Raw genomic sequence first — 17,504 nt, 5'->3', positions numbered from 1 at the left:
CCAATCTTCCACTTTATCCCTCCCCCTACTTACCCCCTGGTAACTGTAGGTTTGTTTTCTACACCTGTAACTCTATTTCTGTTTTGTAGATAAGTTCATTTGTACCCACATATAAGCGATATCCTATGATATTTGTCTTTCTCTGGCTTATTTCACTCAGTATGACAATCTCTAGGTTCATCCATGTTGCTGCAAATGGCATTGTTTCATTAATTTTTCTGGCTGAGTAATATTCCATTGTATATATGCACCACAGCTTCTTTATCCATTCCTCAGCTGATGGACATGTAGGTTGCTTCCATGTCATGGCTATTGTAAATAGTGCTGCAATGAACACTGGGGTGCATGTATATTTTTGAATTATGGTTTTCTCCAGATATATGCCCAGGAGTAAGATTGCTGGATCATATGGTAGCTCTATTTTTAATTTTTTGAGACACCTCAATACTGTTCTCCATAGTGGTTGTACCAATTTACATTCCCACCAACAGTGTAGGAGGGTTCCCTTTTCTCCACATCCTCTCCAGCATTTATTGTTTGTAGATCTTTGGATGATGGCCATTCTGACTGGTGTGAGGTGGTACCTCATTGTAGTTTTGATTTACATTTCTCTAATGATTAGTGATGTTGAGCATCCTTTCATGTGTTTGTTGGCAATCCATATATCTTCTTTGGAGAAATGTCTATTTAGGTCTTCTGCCCATTTTTGGATTGGGTTTTTGGTTTTTGATATTGAGTTGCTTATAAATTTTGGAGATTAATCCTTTGTCAGTTGCTTCATTTGCAAATATTTTATCTCATTCTGAGGGTTGTCTTTTCATCTTTTTATGGTTTCCTTTGCTGTGCAAAAGCTTTTAAGTTTCATTAGGTCCCATTTGTTTATTTTTGATTTTATTTCCCTTTCTCTAGGAGGTGGGTCAAAAAGGATCTTGCTGTGATTTATGTCAAAGAGTGTTCTTCCTATGTTTTCCTCTAAGAGTTTTCTTGTTGTTGTTGTGGTGGTGGTGGTATGCAGGCCTCTCACTGTTGTGGCCTCTCCCGTTGCGGAGCACAGGCTCCAGACGCACAGGCTCAGGGGTCATGGCTCATGGACCCAGCCACGGCATGTGGGATCTTCCTGGACCAGGGCACAAACCTGTGTCCCCTGCATCGGCCGGCAGACTCTCAACCACTGTGCCACCAGGGAAGCCCCCTCTAAGACTATGATAGTGTCTGGCCTTACATTTAGGTCTTTATTCCATTTTGAGTTTATTTTTGTGTATGGTGTTAGGCAGTGTTGTAATTTCATTCTTTTACGTGGAGCTGTCCAGTTTTCCCAGCACCACTTATTGAAGAGGCTGTCTATCCTCCATTGTATATTCTTGCCTCCTTTATCATAAATAAGGTGACCATATGTGTGTGGGTTTATCTCTCGGCTTTCTATCCTGTTCCATTGATCTATATTTCTGTTTTTGTGCCAGTACCATACTGTCTTGATTACTGCAGCTTTGTAGTATAGTCTGGAAAAGAGATTGTGATGTCTACTTCTTATTTTCCTTTTTGTTTTGATTCCTAGGTACACTCAGCACTGGTGTAATAGTCAAAAATTTGACAACCCTTTCAGGATAAATCATGCTCAAACTAGACTATGCTGAGTCACTTATACAGCCTTTTACTCCTGCTTTCATTTTACTCGCTCCTTCCCTTCCTAAATGCACACAAACAGATATCTGACACTCTGCTAGCAGAGATTCTGATTTATGAGGTTTAAAATGGATGCATCTCCTATATAGACACAGTCTTCAGGTTCTTGGTTTGGCTAGCAGAGGGTTACTCCATGATTCTCCCCTGAATCCCCCCAAAATAGCCTCCCTTCACTAGGCTGAGGCAGTCCTCTATGGGCCCACACATCTTAGCTCGTCAGGTGAAAGGTGGCCGGATATCAATGCCCTCTCAGCTGCTCTGAAAGGGACTTTTGATCAGTGCAAAACTACACATCAACACACCCAGTCCTCGGGAAAGCTGTCTTGTTAATATCCTTACAGCTTTCTTTCCCTTCCATGTTTAAGTATGTATAATTAAGAAAAATGACCTTAACTATATGTAATTACTCAATTTATATTTCCAAATATTGCTTTTCTAATAATAATAGCAAATTCAGGAGAAAATTTGGTTAGAAATTAATGAGAATTTCTTGATCATCAGAATAACAAAATACTAAAACAATACTTTGGGAAATGTAACAAGAAAACAATTGACCAATCTAAACGTTTTAGCTGAAGTCTAGGTACTAAATTAAATAATCTGCTTAGATCCTTTTCTTTTAGGATTCTGCTACCTAGATATACTTCAGTCTATTGCAGTATCCAAGAAGTGAGGGAGATGTGGTTTAGTTTTGAATGTGCTTGAACCAGTTCTGGGGGCAAGCATTTTGATTATAGATAAAAGGGAAGTTTTTCAAAAAACTAAAATTTCAGATCTTTTGTAAGTTCTAGTGTGATATTAACAGTTTATTTGCATAATGTCATTCTTTGTATTGAGTTTACTCAATTTTATTATTATATGAAAATGGTTTTTTGAGAGCTTTACACTCTACATTATTCCTGTAAGAAATTTGAAAGGGAGAAATATGTAAAAATGACTACTTGAGATTCAATAAGTATATATGGGTGATTTTCTGATTATATTTCTAAAATATTTTTCCCAGATTCATGTACATATTTGGGTAAACTAGCTGCACATATTTATTATGTATATTTTAAATGGGAGGCATACCATTAAAGTCCACAGAGTAAATATATAGTCATTTTGTAAATTATCTGGAAACCTCAAGAGCTTTTTGCTACTGTTTCATCTGTCAGTTAAATTTGTTTTAGTGGCATAAGTAATAGTTATGTGATATTATTGTATAAAGTAGCCATGAAAATATGTACAATTTACTTGTAAGAATGATCAAATAAATAGACACAAAGGTGTACAAAGGTGTATCCTATCTTGATCAATGCATGTAATTCTGCAAGTGTTAATCAGTTTTTGCTTGTTCTTCTATGTGAAAATGTACACCCTAATTTAACATATGCATTTTTATTCATTAAAAAAATATATATTTAGCATTTTTAAAGTTTGCAGATGAATACAATTCTTATACATTCTTAACCAAGTTGGGTTTAAAGAATTTTGTAGATTTCTAAAACAACTTATTATTGAAACATTATGAAAAATAATGAAACAACCTAAAAATAATCCATCAGTTTTTTAAATGCACCAACCAAAATACCTAGAGATAATGCATTTATATTAATATGTGTTAAAAGAATAAACTTAAGACTTATTGGTACCCTCTTTATTAACATAACCTAAAATTAGCAATTTTCTATTAAAGTTTTCCCTAAAAGATATAAAATTAGAGAAAATTAAGTAATAATTCACAGATTATTCTACGGGAAGCTTATATAAGACAATTTAAGTGTATGACCTAGGGACTTGAGAAAGCCTATAGAAAATTTGTCTTTGAGTCTCAGTTCTTATAGTTGTCCATTTCTTACCAAATCATCTGATTTCCAGGTCGGGAAGACAGAATGAACATACCCAGAAACATCCCCATTCCAAACAAACATATACAAATAGGATTTCCCTGGCAGTCCAGTCGTTAAGACACCACGCTTTCACTGCAAGGGTACGCAGGTTTGATCCCTGGTTGGGGAACTAACATCCCACATGCCACGGGGCACGCGCGCGCGCACACACACACACACACACACACACACACACATGCACACACACAAATATATATGTAATAAAAAGATAGTTTTAAAAATTATCTCCAAATACTTTATACAAATGGTGATAGCAATTTGCTATATGAGTCTATGGTTTAGGCAAAGAAATGAGAGCTAGAGATGTAAAGTTGAGCGCCATCAACAAATAAATGCTACTTTATCTGTAGAATAGGATTAGGTTTTATAGAGAAAGTAAAAACAGAGAGGATAACAGGAGCCAGGATGGAGACCTGGATTAGACCCATGTCTTTAACGTTTAATGCTTAGATGGTGGAAGAAGAGGAGGAAATAATAACAACAAACACTGAAAAGGAATAACCACTGGAATTGGGGGGAAAAGTAAAAGAATGAGGCATCAAAAAACAAACACAGTAAAGCAACTATACACCAATTTAAAAAAAAAACACACCAAAAAAACGTGCAAAGTGTTTCAGCAAAGAAGGTGTTTCACTATGTCAGGCATTCCTAAGAGGTTGAAGAAGATTACAGGGACAGAGAACTGACCACTGGGTTTAGCAAGATGGAGGTCAATGGTGAAACTAACAAGATCAGTTTCAATGGGAGCAGAGAGCATAGACACAAAAGTAGTATGACTGCATGGCCAATGGTGAATACAAAGAAGACATGCATATAATCATGAATTTGAGTAAGACCAGTTGACATAAGTATGTAATGTTTTATACATATGCAATATATAATTAATTTTCTATAAAGATTTTTACCTGCTTGAGTGAAACAACATGCATTACTTTGCTGGTGCTGCCATAACAAAATACCACAGACGGGGTGATGAAACAATGGAAATTTTTTTCTCACGGTTCTGAAGGCTGGAAGTCCAAGATCAAGCTGTCGGTAGGTTTGGTTTCTCCTAAGCCCTCTCTCCTTGGCTTGTGGAGGTCTGCCTTCTCACTGTGTCCTCACATGACCTTTTCTCTATGCATGGATGTCCCTGGTGCCTTATTTCTTAAAAGAATATCAGTCTTGCTGGATTAGAAAGTGACCTCACTTAACCTTAATTACCTCCTTAAAGGCCCTATCTACAAATACAGTCATGTTGGGGTTTAAAGCTTCAACACATGACCATTGAAGGGACAAAATTTTAGTCCATAACACCACATAATAGTTTTAACTTTGTTGGTATTGGATATACCCCAGTAGCAGAGAAAAGAAAATAAATAAAGAAGTTAGGTTATTAATGAAGCTGACTACAGAATCTAAATTTAGGAATGGGCAATAAAGTTTTGGGGAACATAAAAGAAGTAGGTTCAATGGATGAAATCTCCAATGAAGATGAAGAATTGTTACAACAGGTAGCATTATTTTGATAATAATAGGTAGCATTTACTGAAAACTTTCCTACGTGTCAGCTGGGCTTGTGCTAATGCTATAAGGAAGAGCTATTATTCCCATTTTGCAGATGAGGACACAGGCACAATGTGATTGAGTAACTTGCAAAGGTCACATATTTAGAAAGTGGTGAGTCAGAATTTGAAGAATGTCAGTCTGCTTCCAGAGACCACCCTCTTCACCATGGTGCTCTAATTGATTTGGAGGATGAGAAGGAAGTGATATTCACAGAGAAGAATTCTCAAGTGGTAGCTTATTGGGCATGACAAGCTCCAAGGCTGATCCTAAAAATTACTGGCTGAATTTGGACCAAGAAAAAAATAACTTGAGGAGAACAAATTGCTGAGGGACTAGGGGCATGGATCATTTATATGAAAGAGAAATCAAAAAAATGATGATAGAATGTTGGTGCTCTAAGTCAATAAGCAAGACCATTCATAAAAAGTGTGTAGAGGACATGGCAGACAATTTACAAAAGAAGTCCCTGTGACCATTAAACTTGAAAATGTCCTATCACCATAATCATCAAAAGATCCAAATTAAAATCTGTATTTAGAAATTGATGATTTTCATAATTCATGAGAAGGACTTTCTCAAACATTGCTTGTGGGAGGATAGCTTGGTACGTATACCTGTTACCCTAGTAATCCCACTTCTAGAAACCCACCCTGAATAAAACAGTGATTTAGAAAAAGAGTTATGTATGTGGATAATCACAACAAAGTCGCTTATAATAGAAAAAAATCCTGAAAATAACCTAAAGATTCCCAAACAGAAGAATTATTAAATAAAATATCCTCTCATTTCAAAATCATAATTTTTTTAAACAAAGTACTTTTTTAAAGATTGCTTTGATGTGGACGATTTTTAAAGTCTTTTATTGAATTTGCTATACTATTACTTCTGGTTGTTTTATGTTTTGGTTTTTTAGCTGCGAGGCATGTGGTATCTTAGCTCCCTTACCAGGGATTGAACCCACACCCCCTGCATTGGAAGGTGAAGTCTTAACCACTGGGCTGCCAGTGAAGCCTCTTCAAAATCATAATTTTGAAGAATTTTCATATCAGTGAAGAAGACACTTTAAAGACTGGGGTCTCAAATTATATATACCTGTAGTATTGAATTTTGAAGGAAAATAAACAAAATACACCAAAATGTTTATTTAGTAAAGGATGATAAGTGATATTCCTCATATTCTTTTTGCTTCTCTGTATTTTCTGAATTTTGTACAGTGAGCATATATTATTTAACTAATCATAAAATGTATATGTTTTTAAATAATAATTCAAAAATATTGACTATGAATATGAAAAGCATCATGAAAAACCACCAATTGATCTATTAACCTCTATTGAATTAAATGTGAGAATAATTAGACTTTAAGTAATAGAGATGACGAATAGGAGTAGAAAAAGAATGGGTGATGGAGAAAGAAGAACATTAAAAGCATAAAAAATGTTAAATGCATAGGAAAGTATCTAATAGAGGCAACACCCTCTTAATCACAGCACATTTTTAAAGAGCATGTTTGGAGACAGAAAATTATAAACCACATCACAATTAGGTCTGTGGGACATAAAAGATCAAACAAAACATTCAGAATTCTCAATCGAGTAGTACTATGTGTTGGCTGACAGGTTGTGGTGTAGGCAGGGATTTTACATCAATTATTCCAGAGATGACTAAGCCTTGTTACATTTTTCTCAATCTTGTTTTGCCTAAGAAAAATCTGTGTGTGTGTGTGTGTGTGTGTGTGTGTATGTGTGTGTGTGTGTGTGTGCCAATCTCTCCAGCTCCTCAGGTCTTCTCAACCTCATAGGCCTGCACATAGTGGGATGGGGAAACGACCCTGATTCACTCTCTAGCATACAGAATCAACAATGCTCCATTTTTCTCTTTTCTTTCCCATCTATTTTGTATGTTGTGGTCTTGGAGGAGAGAGAAAACCTAGTTCTTCTGGTGTGCATATTCTTCTCAATCATTTGTTTTTCTCACAACTGAGATGTTGTGTGAACTTTGAGTAGACGTCTTTGTTCCTTGGGGTTGGGGATACGGTGAATAAAAGTAGATGGAAAAAGTGGATGAAAACTGTATGAAATCTTCTCTCACAGTGATGCAGATCCTTAATAAAATGATATATATGGTAATTCTCAGAGAAGAGCAAACACATATAATTGGTTTATTTTGTAAAGTCTTATTAAACTGAAGACAACTTTTATTTATACACTAAACAGATTACCCACAGGAAATCTGGCTTTCAAATTTGACAGTTTTTTCAAAACTTTCCTTTTTTATTCTAACTCACCTGTGTAAGGACTCCAGCTAATCTACCTAGAAGATTGCAAGGTATTCCCTCTTCTTATTTTGCAGGCTGAGGTATTCACTGAAAACCAGACATATACCACTTTGCCATCTCTATTGAAACTGTTCATGTTCTATCACAGAGAGTGATCTATTTCCATCTCAAATTTAAGTGTCACTGGGCATGATAGGCAACTGTCATGTTTGATGTCTTACTTGTTCTCTTATCACCAAAAAACCAGGACATAATGAATACTCAATAAATGTTTCTTGAGATCATTTTCATGATATTCCATTGTATTGAATTGACACTTCATGGATGGTCTCTTTTGAGGCTATATTATTTTGCTGGGAATGAATTGTCTGATCATCAGTTGCGATTATCATGATACAAAAATTCTACTAGATAAAATACCAAAAAATTATATACATGTTTGTATTATCCATGTCACTACTCTCATCCTTTAATATGTAATTAAATTTACCTTTAAATTATTTTTTCAGGGATAGGGGAATTTCTATGAACTCAAATTTTAAAAGGAGATGAAAATTTATTTTCAAAAGCTTTCATATGTTAACATATACTGATTCCTCTCTCCCTCTCTCCTTCTCTCTCGCTTTAAAGACTAAGAAAGAAGATTCCCCAGTATTAATCATATGGCTGTCCTCTACTGGAATGGTGGGGATAAATATGACAACAAGCAACTTCTTTAAATGGACAGGACTTTCTTGGTAAAAGACTGATTTGGAATGTTCAAATGAGAAGTTTCAATACTGGATTCACATCTTGTCTGGAATGGCAGACTTCTGTATAGACCTCTAGTAAGCTAAGATTTACTATGAAGAGGGCATCTTGCTCCTATTCATGTGGCACAATTGGCCACAAGCCAAAGCAGGCAGGTCCCTGACTTTGCTCTTCCAGTGTTGAAAAAGAAGTGTTTCATGGTTGAGCTGGCATAGCTTCCCGTCTATTTTACCCAGAGAACATTTCAAGATTTTAATGCAAAACGCAGCTCAGTATTAGCATCAGTTAAAATTGGAGATAAAATTTTCTACCAAAATGACAGCATAAAGGCATGATTTGCTAAGTAATTAATAAATTATACCAACTGCTTTTTGTCCCTTGTAGCAGTCACATGTTATGTACAAAGAGGTATATGTTAATGTAAAATTTTTTAAACAATAAAACATCATACAAACTTAAGTGACTATTATCACCATCATCATCTTCATTATGACTGTTATGGCATGTGAATAATCAAAGCAACTGCACTGCCTCTCTGCCTATGTAGCTATTTTGTTCCTGAGGTTTGTGCCACCTGGGACTCTACCAGGTAATCAGGGACAGGTCTCCTCTTCTCTTGCACCCCACAGCCTTCTGAGCTTTGGCCCCTGTTCAGGACCTCACTGGAACAAGACACAAGACCCCTCTATATGGGGCTGACACCTATATAGAGACTGACACTGACACCTTCACTCAGTTTTTTATTGTCCACAGTGCAGAGACTAGTTTTCTGGTCCCTAAGTGGGTAGAGTGGTCTTATTCATGATGTTCTCCAAGACTGTTAACTTTAAAATTTTGGAACTCGAAAGTCAGGGACAGATTCCCTTTCTTCCACTGTTTTCTTATATCACATCCTTTTACCAAAGAATACGCAATGCCTACCTGCCACCTGTATGGGGATGGAAAAAAATCAAGGGAAGAAAAGAGAGCATTGGGGAAAACAACCCAAATTAGTATTTCAATAATAGTATCCTGTCACTGATGTAATAAAAACTCCAGGATTCCATAAAATTGAGAGGATTTTGCCTATTATTCTGGGGTTAAAGGAATCTTCAGGGAGATTAGGGATTGGGTAATATATCCTCATAAATGGTTACTCTAAACCTACATAAAATTTTAATTTAAAGGAGGTCTTGATCTTTGTATTTGTTACCGGGTCTCTTCTGGAGGCTCTAATCCATTCCAGGGGTTCCTAGAGGGTTTAGATTCAATTCAAGTTCTCCAGAGTTTCTCAAAGATATCAACAATCATAGCCCCTATTAACATAGAAGCCAACTGGACATTGCAGTATAACCAGAACCCCATGACCCAACAGAAGCAACCGTTAAAACAAACTGTGGGGCTTCCCTGGTGGCGCAGTGGTTGAGAGTCCGCCTGCCGATGCCCGGGACACGGGTTCGTGCCCCGCTCTGGGAAGATCCCACATGCCGCGGAGCGGCTGGGCCCATAAGCCATGGCTGCTGAGCCTGCGCGTCCAGAGCCTGTGCTCCGCAACGGGAGAGGCCACAACAGTGAGAGGTCCACGTACCGCAAAAAAAAAACCCCTGAAACTGTGCATATAACTAATTCACCTCTCTCCTTATGCACCAGACCTGCCTTCCATATAAGGATATCCTCAATATCTACAGCAGCCCCTGGAACATATTAGATTCTCAAGAAATGCTTATTGGATTATTTTGGAAATAATTTTTCATGTCTTCCCTAAATCAAATCTTTACTGTCTGCACAGCTGTGCAGTAGTTTCTAGAAGTCTTTCTACAGTAATTTAGATTTGAAAACTTTGTGCTATTGGATTTTACTGGCATGGTCAACCAGTACAAGTCTGCTGGTTCAGACGCTAGGATGTTTTCTGATTCCTGCAGGGGAGCAAAGTGATTCCCTGAATGTAGAATTGCACTATTATTTCAACTCCTTTTACTTATCCTTAGAGCAGCTCAAATCTAGATGTTAAAGGAAAGCCCCAAATTTCAAACACAAGAGTGACAAGAACTTCCATTTTCTTGACATTCTCCTGGTGGATTAGTGGCTGTTATTAGGTTGGATTTGACAGCATTGATTGATTGTCAATTTGATTTAAGAGCACAATGCCACCCCCCTTTCATTTTATTCTTGCCAAGGACCCTTTAAGATTTGACTCTTTTTTTTTTTTTTAACGCAGCCTTTATTTCACCCACCCCCATATCCCTCCTTCTTACTTACAGACTTGGAAAGGGGATAGTTTAATAATATGCCAGTTTGAGTGGAAGCCATTTTTTATTTTCTTTTTCCTGGGCTTTGTTGTTGGCCAGCCTTTAAAAACTCCTTTCTGTTTCTCTATCAAATAGGAGCTAAGTGAAGCTCCTTCTGACTTAAATTATTCTTTGCAATACCTTTGCCTCATCCCAGTCCCTAGTGATGTTCTGATCCTTAGTCCATATTTGATTTGAGTCCCGTAGTTTTCCAGTTAAGTGAAAGTGGCCTAGAACCAAGGTGAATCTCCAGAAGCCATTGAATCCAATCCAGGGCATGCAGAAAAGCTCAATTCTACACGAATGGTGTCTTTTCTATTCTTTAAAATTTCAGAAAGATCTTCCAATGTTCTTCAAAGTTATGCTATGTCTAAATGGAGTACTATGTTCTTCCCTATCTTTTATTTGAAAAATTTCAAACCTACAGAGGAAAAGAAAGTGTATGATGAATACTGTATACCCTTCACCTGGATTCACCGTTTATTAACATTATGCCGTATTTGCTTTCTCTCTCATGTTCATTCTTTCTCGTGATGTATAAATTCTCTCTTATCTATCTATTTATCTATCTACCTACCTATCTATCATCTACCCATCTGTTTGTCTATTCTGGTGAGCAATTTGAAAAGTCATTGCAAACATCATAATACTTTACCTCAGGAAGATTCCTACAAAATACTGTAGACATGTAAGCTGTTTCTCCAATGCCTGACAAACTTATTAAAAAGCAAACAAGAAACCACATATCAGTAGGTTTATATAGAAAAAAAAATTTTCTTTTAGTGAATCACTCATGTGTGTGTGTGCGTAGAGCAATAGTCTCTCTCTATTGATTTGGGAGCATATGGAAATAAATAACACTTGCATGAGATATACATGCATATAAAAAGAGTTATTTGACTTGTGAATAAAACATGCATGAAAGTTAAAAAAGCAGGGGCATACAAGAAATGCATTCCTGAGTTTTAAAATGCATCCCTTGCCAATTGATTCTGGACCCAAGAGAATTGAGCCAGAGTTGAGCTGGCACTTTGCCATGACGTGAAGAAAACTAGGGCTGTGATGAATTTTGACATGGCGGCACTTGCACTCTCCCAAGGGACTGCCATATACTGCTTTTGCTTCCTGAGGTAATAGGCACAAAACCTGCATTAAGTTATATTCTCTGTCCCAATCTTCCATACTAGAGAAATGGAGTTAAAACACATTGCAGTGCAGAAGGGAGGAGAGATAGCAAAAGTGAGTCTGCTGTCTAAGAGATGTGTGTGGAAGGGAAACAGAATCTGGTCATCAGAAAGACAGCCTTTGCCCTTTGTCAGTGAAAGAATATGTTTTCTTTCTGAGAATCTGCTGGCAGCACAGTTCTTTTTTCAATAATTAATGGGTAACTAGAATTGTTTAACCCCCATAGCAGCCTGGGTCTCCAGGGCTTTTCAGGATCTGGAGCAATCACCATAAGAATAACTGAGAAGTCAGTGAAACGAAAAAAAAGCAAGGAAAATGTAGGGCAGATCTGCACCAGGAACATGACTCAGACAGGTCGTGTGTGTCTGACCTGCTGAAACTGACAAGCACCATCTCAGTGACAGCCTGAGCTTCCCCTAAACCAGCAGGGCTTCCTAGGCACCTCCTTGGAGAAATCCCCTGGCTCACAAGGTAAACTTGGAAAAGGATGGCTAGTAATGTATTTGATAGAGATAGAGAATGATGCAGGAGTAGCCTGTTGTACTAGACGCCATGTTCTTACAGATGTGTCAAAGGAGTGCTTTAGTCTGCAGTCTGCAAACTGGGGTGTTTAGTTATTATTCTCTCTCTTTCTTCCTCTCACTCTCCTCCAACACTTGGGCTGCTCAATTAAAAGTAAACTAAAAGGAAGACCCCCAAAAGAAATTTCATATAGTATTAGAATTTCAAAAACAAAAGCACACACACAGACACTATCCTTTTGCTATAGCTCAGTTAAGCCACCTAGCACAGAACTTCATACATGGTAAATATTCATTTTCTCAATTAGTTCAAAACATATCATCATCACCGTTATCATCACTCACCACCACAAATGTTATTATATATAGTTCCTGCCTTGAATGGACTCAAAGTATATTTTGATACACATTTACATAGACACAAATGTAGATATGTATATATATATATATATATATATGTGAAAAAAGACAACACATTAAATTTTAATGACTAGATCATTTGCCTGTTGCGCTCTTACTTGCACTTCAAAAGTGATTTTCGAAAGTGCAGTTATGGTGTCTTATTCACATTTATTCTTTATGCAATGGCAATTATATTAGGTCCTTCATAAAGATTTTTTTTTAAAGAATGAAATCTAGTACAGCTTTTGAATGAATAGTATCAAACAAAACATTCTATTGGAACTCAGAAATGGAAGACAATTTTTGAATGCAAAAGTTTGGGCAAGACTTCATGAAGAAATCATAGACATTAAACAAGAAAAACTGAGAAAACCTGAAAAACGTGCCATACAGGGTTACTCCCCGACAAAGGGCTGAACAGATTGGAGTGGATGATTTGGAAGTTTCAAAAGATTGATCTTTGATAGCACATGAACTATTTCGTTTTGTTGTTTGTTTTTTTTTTTTTTTTTTGCAGTACGCGGGCCTGTCACTGTTGTGGCCTCTCCCGTTGCAGAGCACAGGCTCCGGACGCGCAGGCGCAGCGGCCATGGCTCACGGGCCCAGCCGCTCTGCGGCATGTGGGATCTTCCCGGACCAGGGCACGAACCCGTGTCCCCTGCATCGGCAGGCGGACTCGCAACCACTGCGCCACCAGGGAAGCCCCCCATTCTGGTTTTTAATGTAGCCTAAGAAAAGTTCTTGAGAGAGAGAAAGAAATATTAGAATGTTTTAGGAACTCAAATTGGGTGTCACTATGCAAAACAGATTAAGCAGAGGAGATAACAGAGCCAAGAAACTTACAGATATAGACTAGGAAATAATTAAGTGCTATGAAGAGAAAAGGAAGGAACACGAAGAAGGATACAGCAGCAGATAAAGTAATAACATTTAGTGGACGATTAAGGAGCAAGACAGAAAAAGGAGTCAAAGATAGCTGAGAGCCAAAAGACTCTGAAGTATGGTGATAACATTAAGCCCTACAGGAAAATATAGTTAGAGCAAGATGACCTTGGGCTAAAGAATATAAATTTGAGTTGCTTTCGTTGAGCTGTTCAGTAAAAAATAAAGGATTCAGGGCTATTCAACATGGTAGTCAAGGCTGGAATGTATTTCTTAGAATCATGTATACAGGGTTGGTGATCCAAGCATCTCACATTGAATCCCTTTATCACTGGCTGCTTTCTCCCTTCTCTCTACTGTGTTGTACCTGTAATGGTCTCCATTAGCAGCATGTTGGCTCATAGACTGTACAAATGATGAGACAAAGTAGTTTCTTCCACAGATATACCTTCTTGTTCTGAAATGTGCAGTGGAATCTTTAAATGGGCGTGCACAGCTTCTCCTGCCGGCCTCTCAAGATCATATATCTTATTATTTTAATAAACATATCACAGGATAAACTTTTCCAAACAAGTGCTGCTACTGTTAATAATGTCTGCTTGTGTCCCTTGTCATCTTCATTTATTCAATTTTAAAATTCATAGTTTGGGCCAGTCTCCTTTCCCAGTTTGGCGTTTGGTGTTATGGATATCTTCTTGTTTAATTGAAAATGAAAGAATTTTTTCCCCCATATACAACTTTTTCCTTTTACTTCTGTTTGCCTATTACAGGACGGGGAAGTGAATCAGAATGCTTGTTGAACTATGTTTGAACAAAATATTTACTTCATTTTAACTTACCTAGAAGATATTAAATGGCATAAAACTGAGGTGTGAGAGGAATTTCTAGATCCTACTTCATAAATTTCTGTATTAAGAAATTGGTCTCCCTTGAGAGCTGAAAAAGAGGATCCAAAGCCCTTTTATATATCCAACCATATGAAACAGTCTGAGTATTCCCTGTTGATATCTAAATGAACAGATGTGTAACAGAAAAGTGTTGCTTTTTACTGGGACTTCTGTCATGTAGAAAGCTATCACAGCTATTTTTTGTGGTAGCAGGATTTCTCTTCTGTATCCTATAGCTGTTCTTATGGGATTTTTGAGAAGGAGGGCATATCTATTGTCATATTCTAGAAAAACACTCTCTCTGTTCCAGTATGCAAATGTTCATAGCATTATATCTGGATTATTAAAGTGGCTCAATTCAGTATCTATTAATAAAAGGCCAAGAGGGTTAAAATATATTTTGGATGAGTTATAAACACTTTCATGCTTTTTTTGAACAGTTGAATAAAATTTGTAATAATGAATGTGTTTATGAAAACCTGAAACTATTATCCTCTACTTAGATCAAGTTGAAACTTAAGAATCCAAAGGAAGCAGAAAGTTTTATAGTAAAAACTTGATAAATAAGAGAATGAGAGAATCAGCTGTTAGAATAAAAAAATAACCAGGACTTTAATTAAATTGTTTTCATAGAGTAAGGTTATTATTTTCCCTGAGGACTTGCCTTTTCCACTATTTCATTTTACCTCCATGGTTTCCTTTTCGTGTTAAATGGAGGAACACTATAGCTTATATTTTTCTTTGGCAAAGACTACTTATTCTTTAATAAGGACAGATAGTGGTTTCTTTGTGGAGCTAATTGACTTTCTTGCTGTGCACATAGACTCTTAGATCTAAAGTAATGAGTTTTAGATAAATAATGGAAGTTTCTTAACTTTATAAAAGTTTCTTTCAAAAGATGCTGGTAATTAATCTGTTAGAGATCCAGTAAAGAAATTACTTACTAGAATTTTGTAAAACAAGCATTTATTTGTAAGTCTTGTTTTAAACTCAAGTGCACTTCATGCAAGACATATGAGTGGTCCATAGGTGTTGTCCAGCACTTGAATGGACTCCATAATGAAACTGACAAACATATTAATACTCTTCATCTTAGTTTTGGATCCTGGAAAAAAGACCCATGTTCCAGAAAACAAAAACTATATGTGGTAGGTACAAAGAGTAAAATGAAGCTTAGAAATGTTAACTTGTCTACAATCACACAGCTAGTAAGTTTTGAAGTGTGTAGAAATAGAAGGGGAAGTAGCAGTTGGGTTAGCCAAGGAGCATGGGTTACAAAGGAATAATGGATTTTATACAAAGCTGGAAGTTACATTATCTGGAAGTCGCTTCGGACAAGAGAAAGATGTTTATACAATATATTGAGACCATCAACCTTACAAATCAGGCTTAATAGCAAGTTAAATTAAACATGTGTAATAAAGGCAATAAATTCTCCAAAAAAAAAATATTGCTACTAGTGAGAATGTCTAACACAAACTCTGTCTAGGCTTTGAGTACAGCATCCACCTACCCCAACAGCAAAAATGAATAATATAAAGTAAAATAAAATATATAATTGGGAGTAAATATCCACTTGAATGAATTTGCTAGAAAAGTATTTGCTTAATTGCAACTTTAAAAAAATATGCTGTTTAATTGCAACATCAATAAAGAAAATTGTATAGATATCCTAAATAATTATTTGAAGAAGACTCACTTGAACACCTAAGTCCTAGGATGTTTACAAAAAATTTACTACATTATGCATGCAGACCTTATACTTTTTAAGAGTATTGTATAATTTTAATACTAATTAAGAGTTTCTAAGATTGCTGTTAAAATAATTTTGTATTTCCTGTTCATACTACAGTTAAATATAGAAGGAAAAGAGCCTCAGGAACTTTGAGGTATCATAGCCCTTACACAAAGTGGATGATGTATATGTAAAGAAATCATGATGGATAGTACTTAAAATTGATATATAACTAATATAGAGTTAATTTTTTTTCCTATCAGGTATCACCCATAAATTCAAGGTATGACTAATTTCATAATTTTACATGTAAAAAATTATTTTAAAGATCTGTTTATATCTGCTGACACTTTTATTGGCTTTTGAAGTTGTTCCAGTTGAAATTAGAGAATTTTACTTTAGCTTACAAAACATGCTTGGATACCATTATTATACATATTTTCTTATTTATAAATCCCAATTGTGTGCTTGAGAGTAACAGTTCACACATTTCTTGATCTTAATAGTTCCATGTTCAAAGCTTTAAAAAGAGAATGTGTTTTCATTATAAACAACCCCCATGTCAAATACCATTTATGGGGGTCCTACAGGCTCAGAGACTCTTACCTCTACTGCGGTTCTAGTACAGAAAGACAATATATAGCCCTGTAGCTTTACACTTGCCAGTAAGTCTCTCTACCTCTTATTCCAAGCCCTGACTGCACAGGAGAAAGCATCCAAGTATTCTCAAGTATTACACTTATCTCCTACTGAGAAAACACTATATTCTACTACTTGTGATGAGAGTAGTTAATCATGAAATAAAGTGAGGTTTCTCTATAAATAAAATGACAGTTTAGTACAGAGAATAGAAGCAAATCAAGACACTAGTTCTTGGTGTTTCTCCAGGAAAGAACTACATCCACATTCACTTTAAAATAGTACTCTATAATAATTATTTTGGGTCAAAAACATTACCTTCTTCATGGACTTTTTAAAATCAGTTTTCTTAAGTACACCTGTGGTAGGCAAAAGTTGACACCCATTTCCTCCCCCCAACAAGACATGTGCCACCTAATCCCTAGAACCTGTTAATACAATGAGATATCACTTCCCATGATTATGTCATATTATTTAGCACATTTGACTTACAATAGGGGAATTCTCTATGGGCCTGACCTAATCATATGTGCCCTTAAAAGCAGAAAAGAAAGACAGCGAGGAAAGGAAGAAAGATTTGAAGCACGAGAAGGACTCAACTTGCTGCTGTTGGCTTTGAAGATGGAGAGAGCCATGTGGAAAGGAATATGGGCAGCCTCCTGGGGAAAAGATAGCCTCCCCTGCAGCCAGAATAGGACTGAGGACTTTGAAAGCAGATGGTCTATTCAAGAGGTGTTGAGACAATCACCTATCCATGTGGTATAAAAAATAAAATTAGATTCCTTGTTCCCACCATGAAACTAAATGAATTCCAGAAATATTGAAAACCTAAATG

This window comes from Phocoena phocoena, chromosome 3 (genome assembly GCF_963924675.1).
Source record: "Phocoena phocoena chromosome 3, mPhoPho1.1, whole genome shotgun sequence".
Lineage (NCBI taxonomy): Eukaryota > Metazoa > Chordata > Mammalia > Artiodactyla > Phocoenidae > Phocoena > Phocoena phocoena.
Note: the sequence above shows the minus strand (reverse complement) of the source record.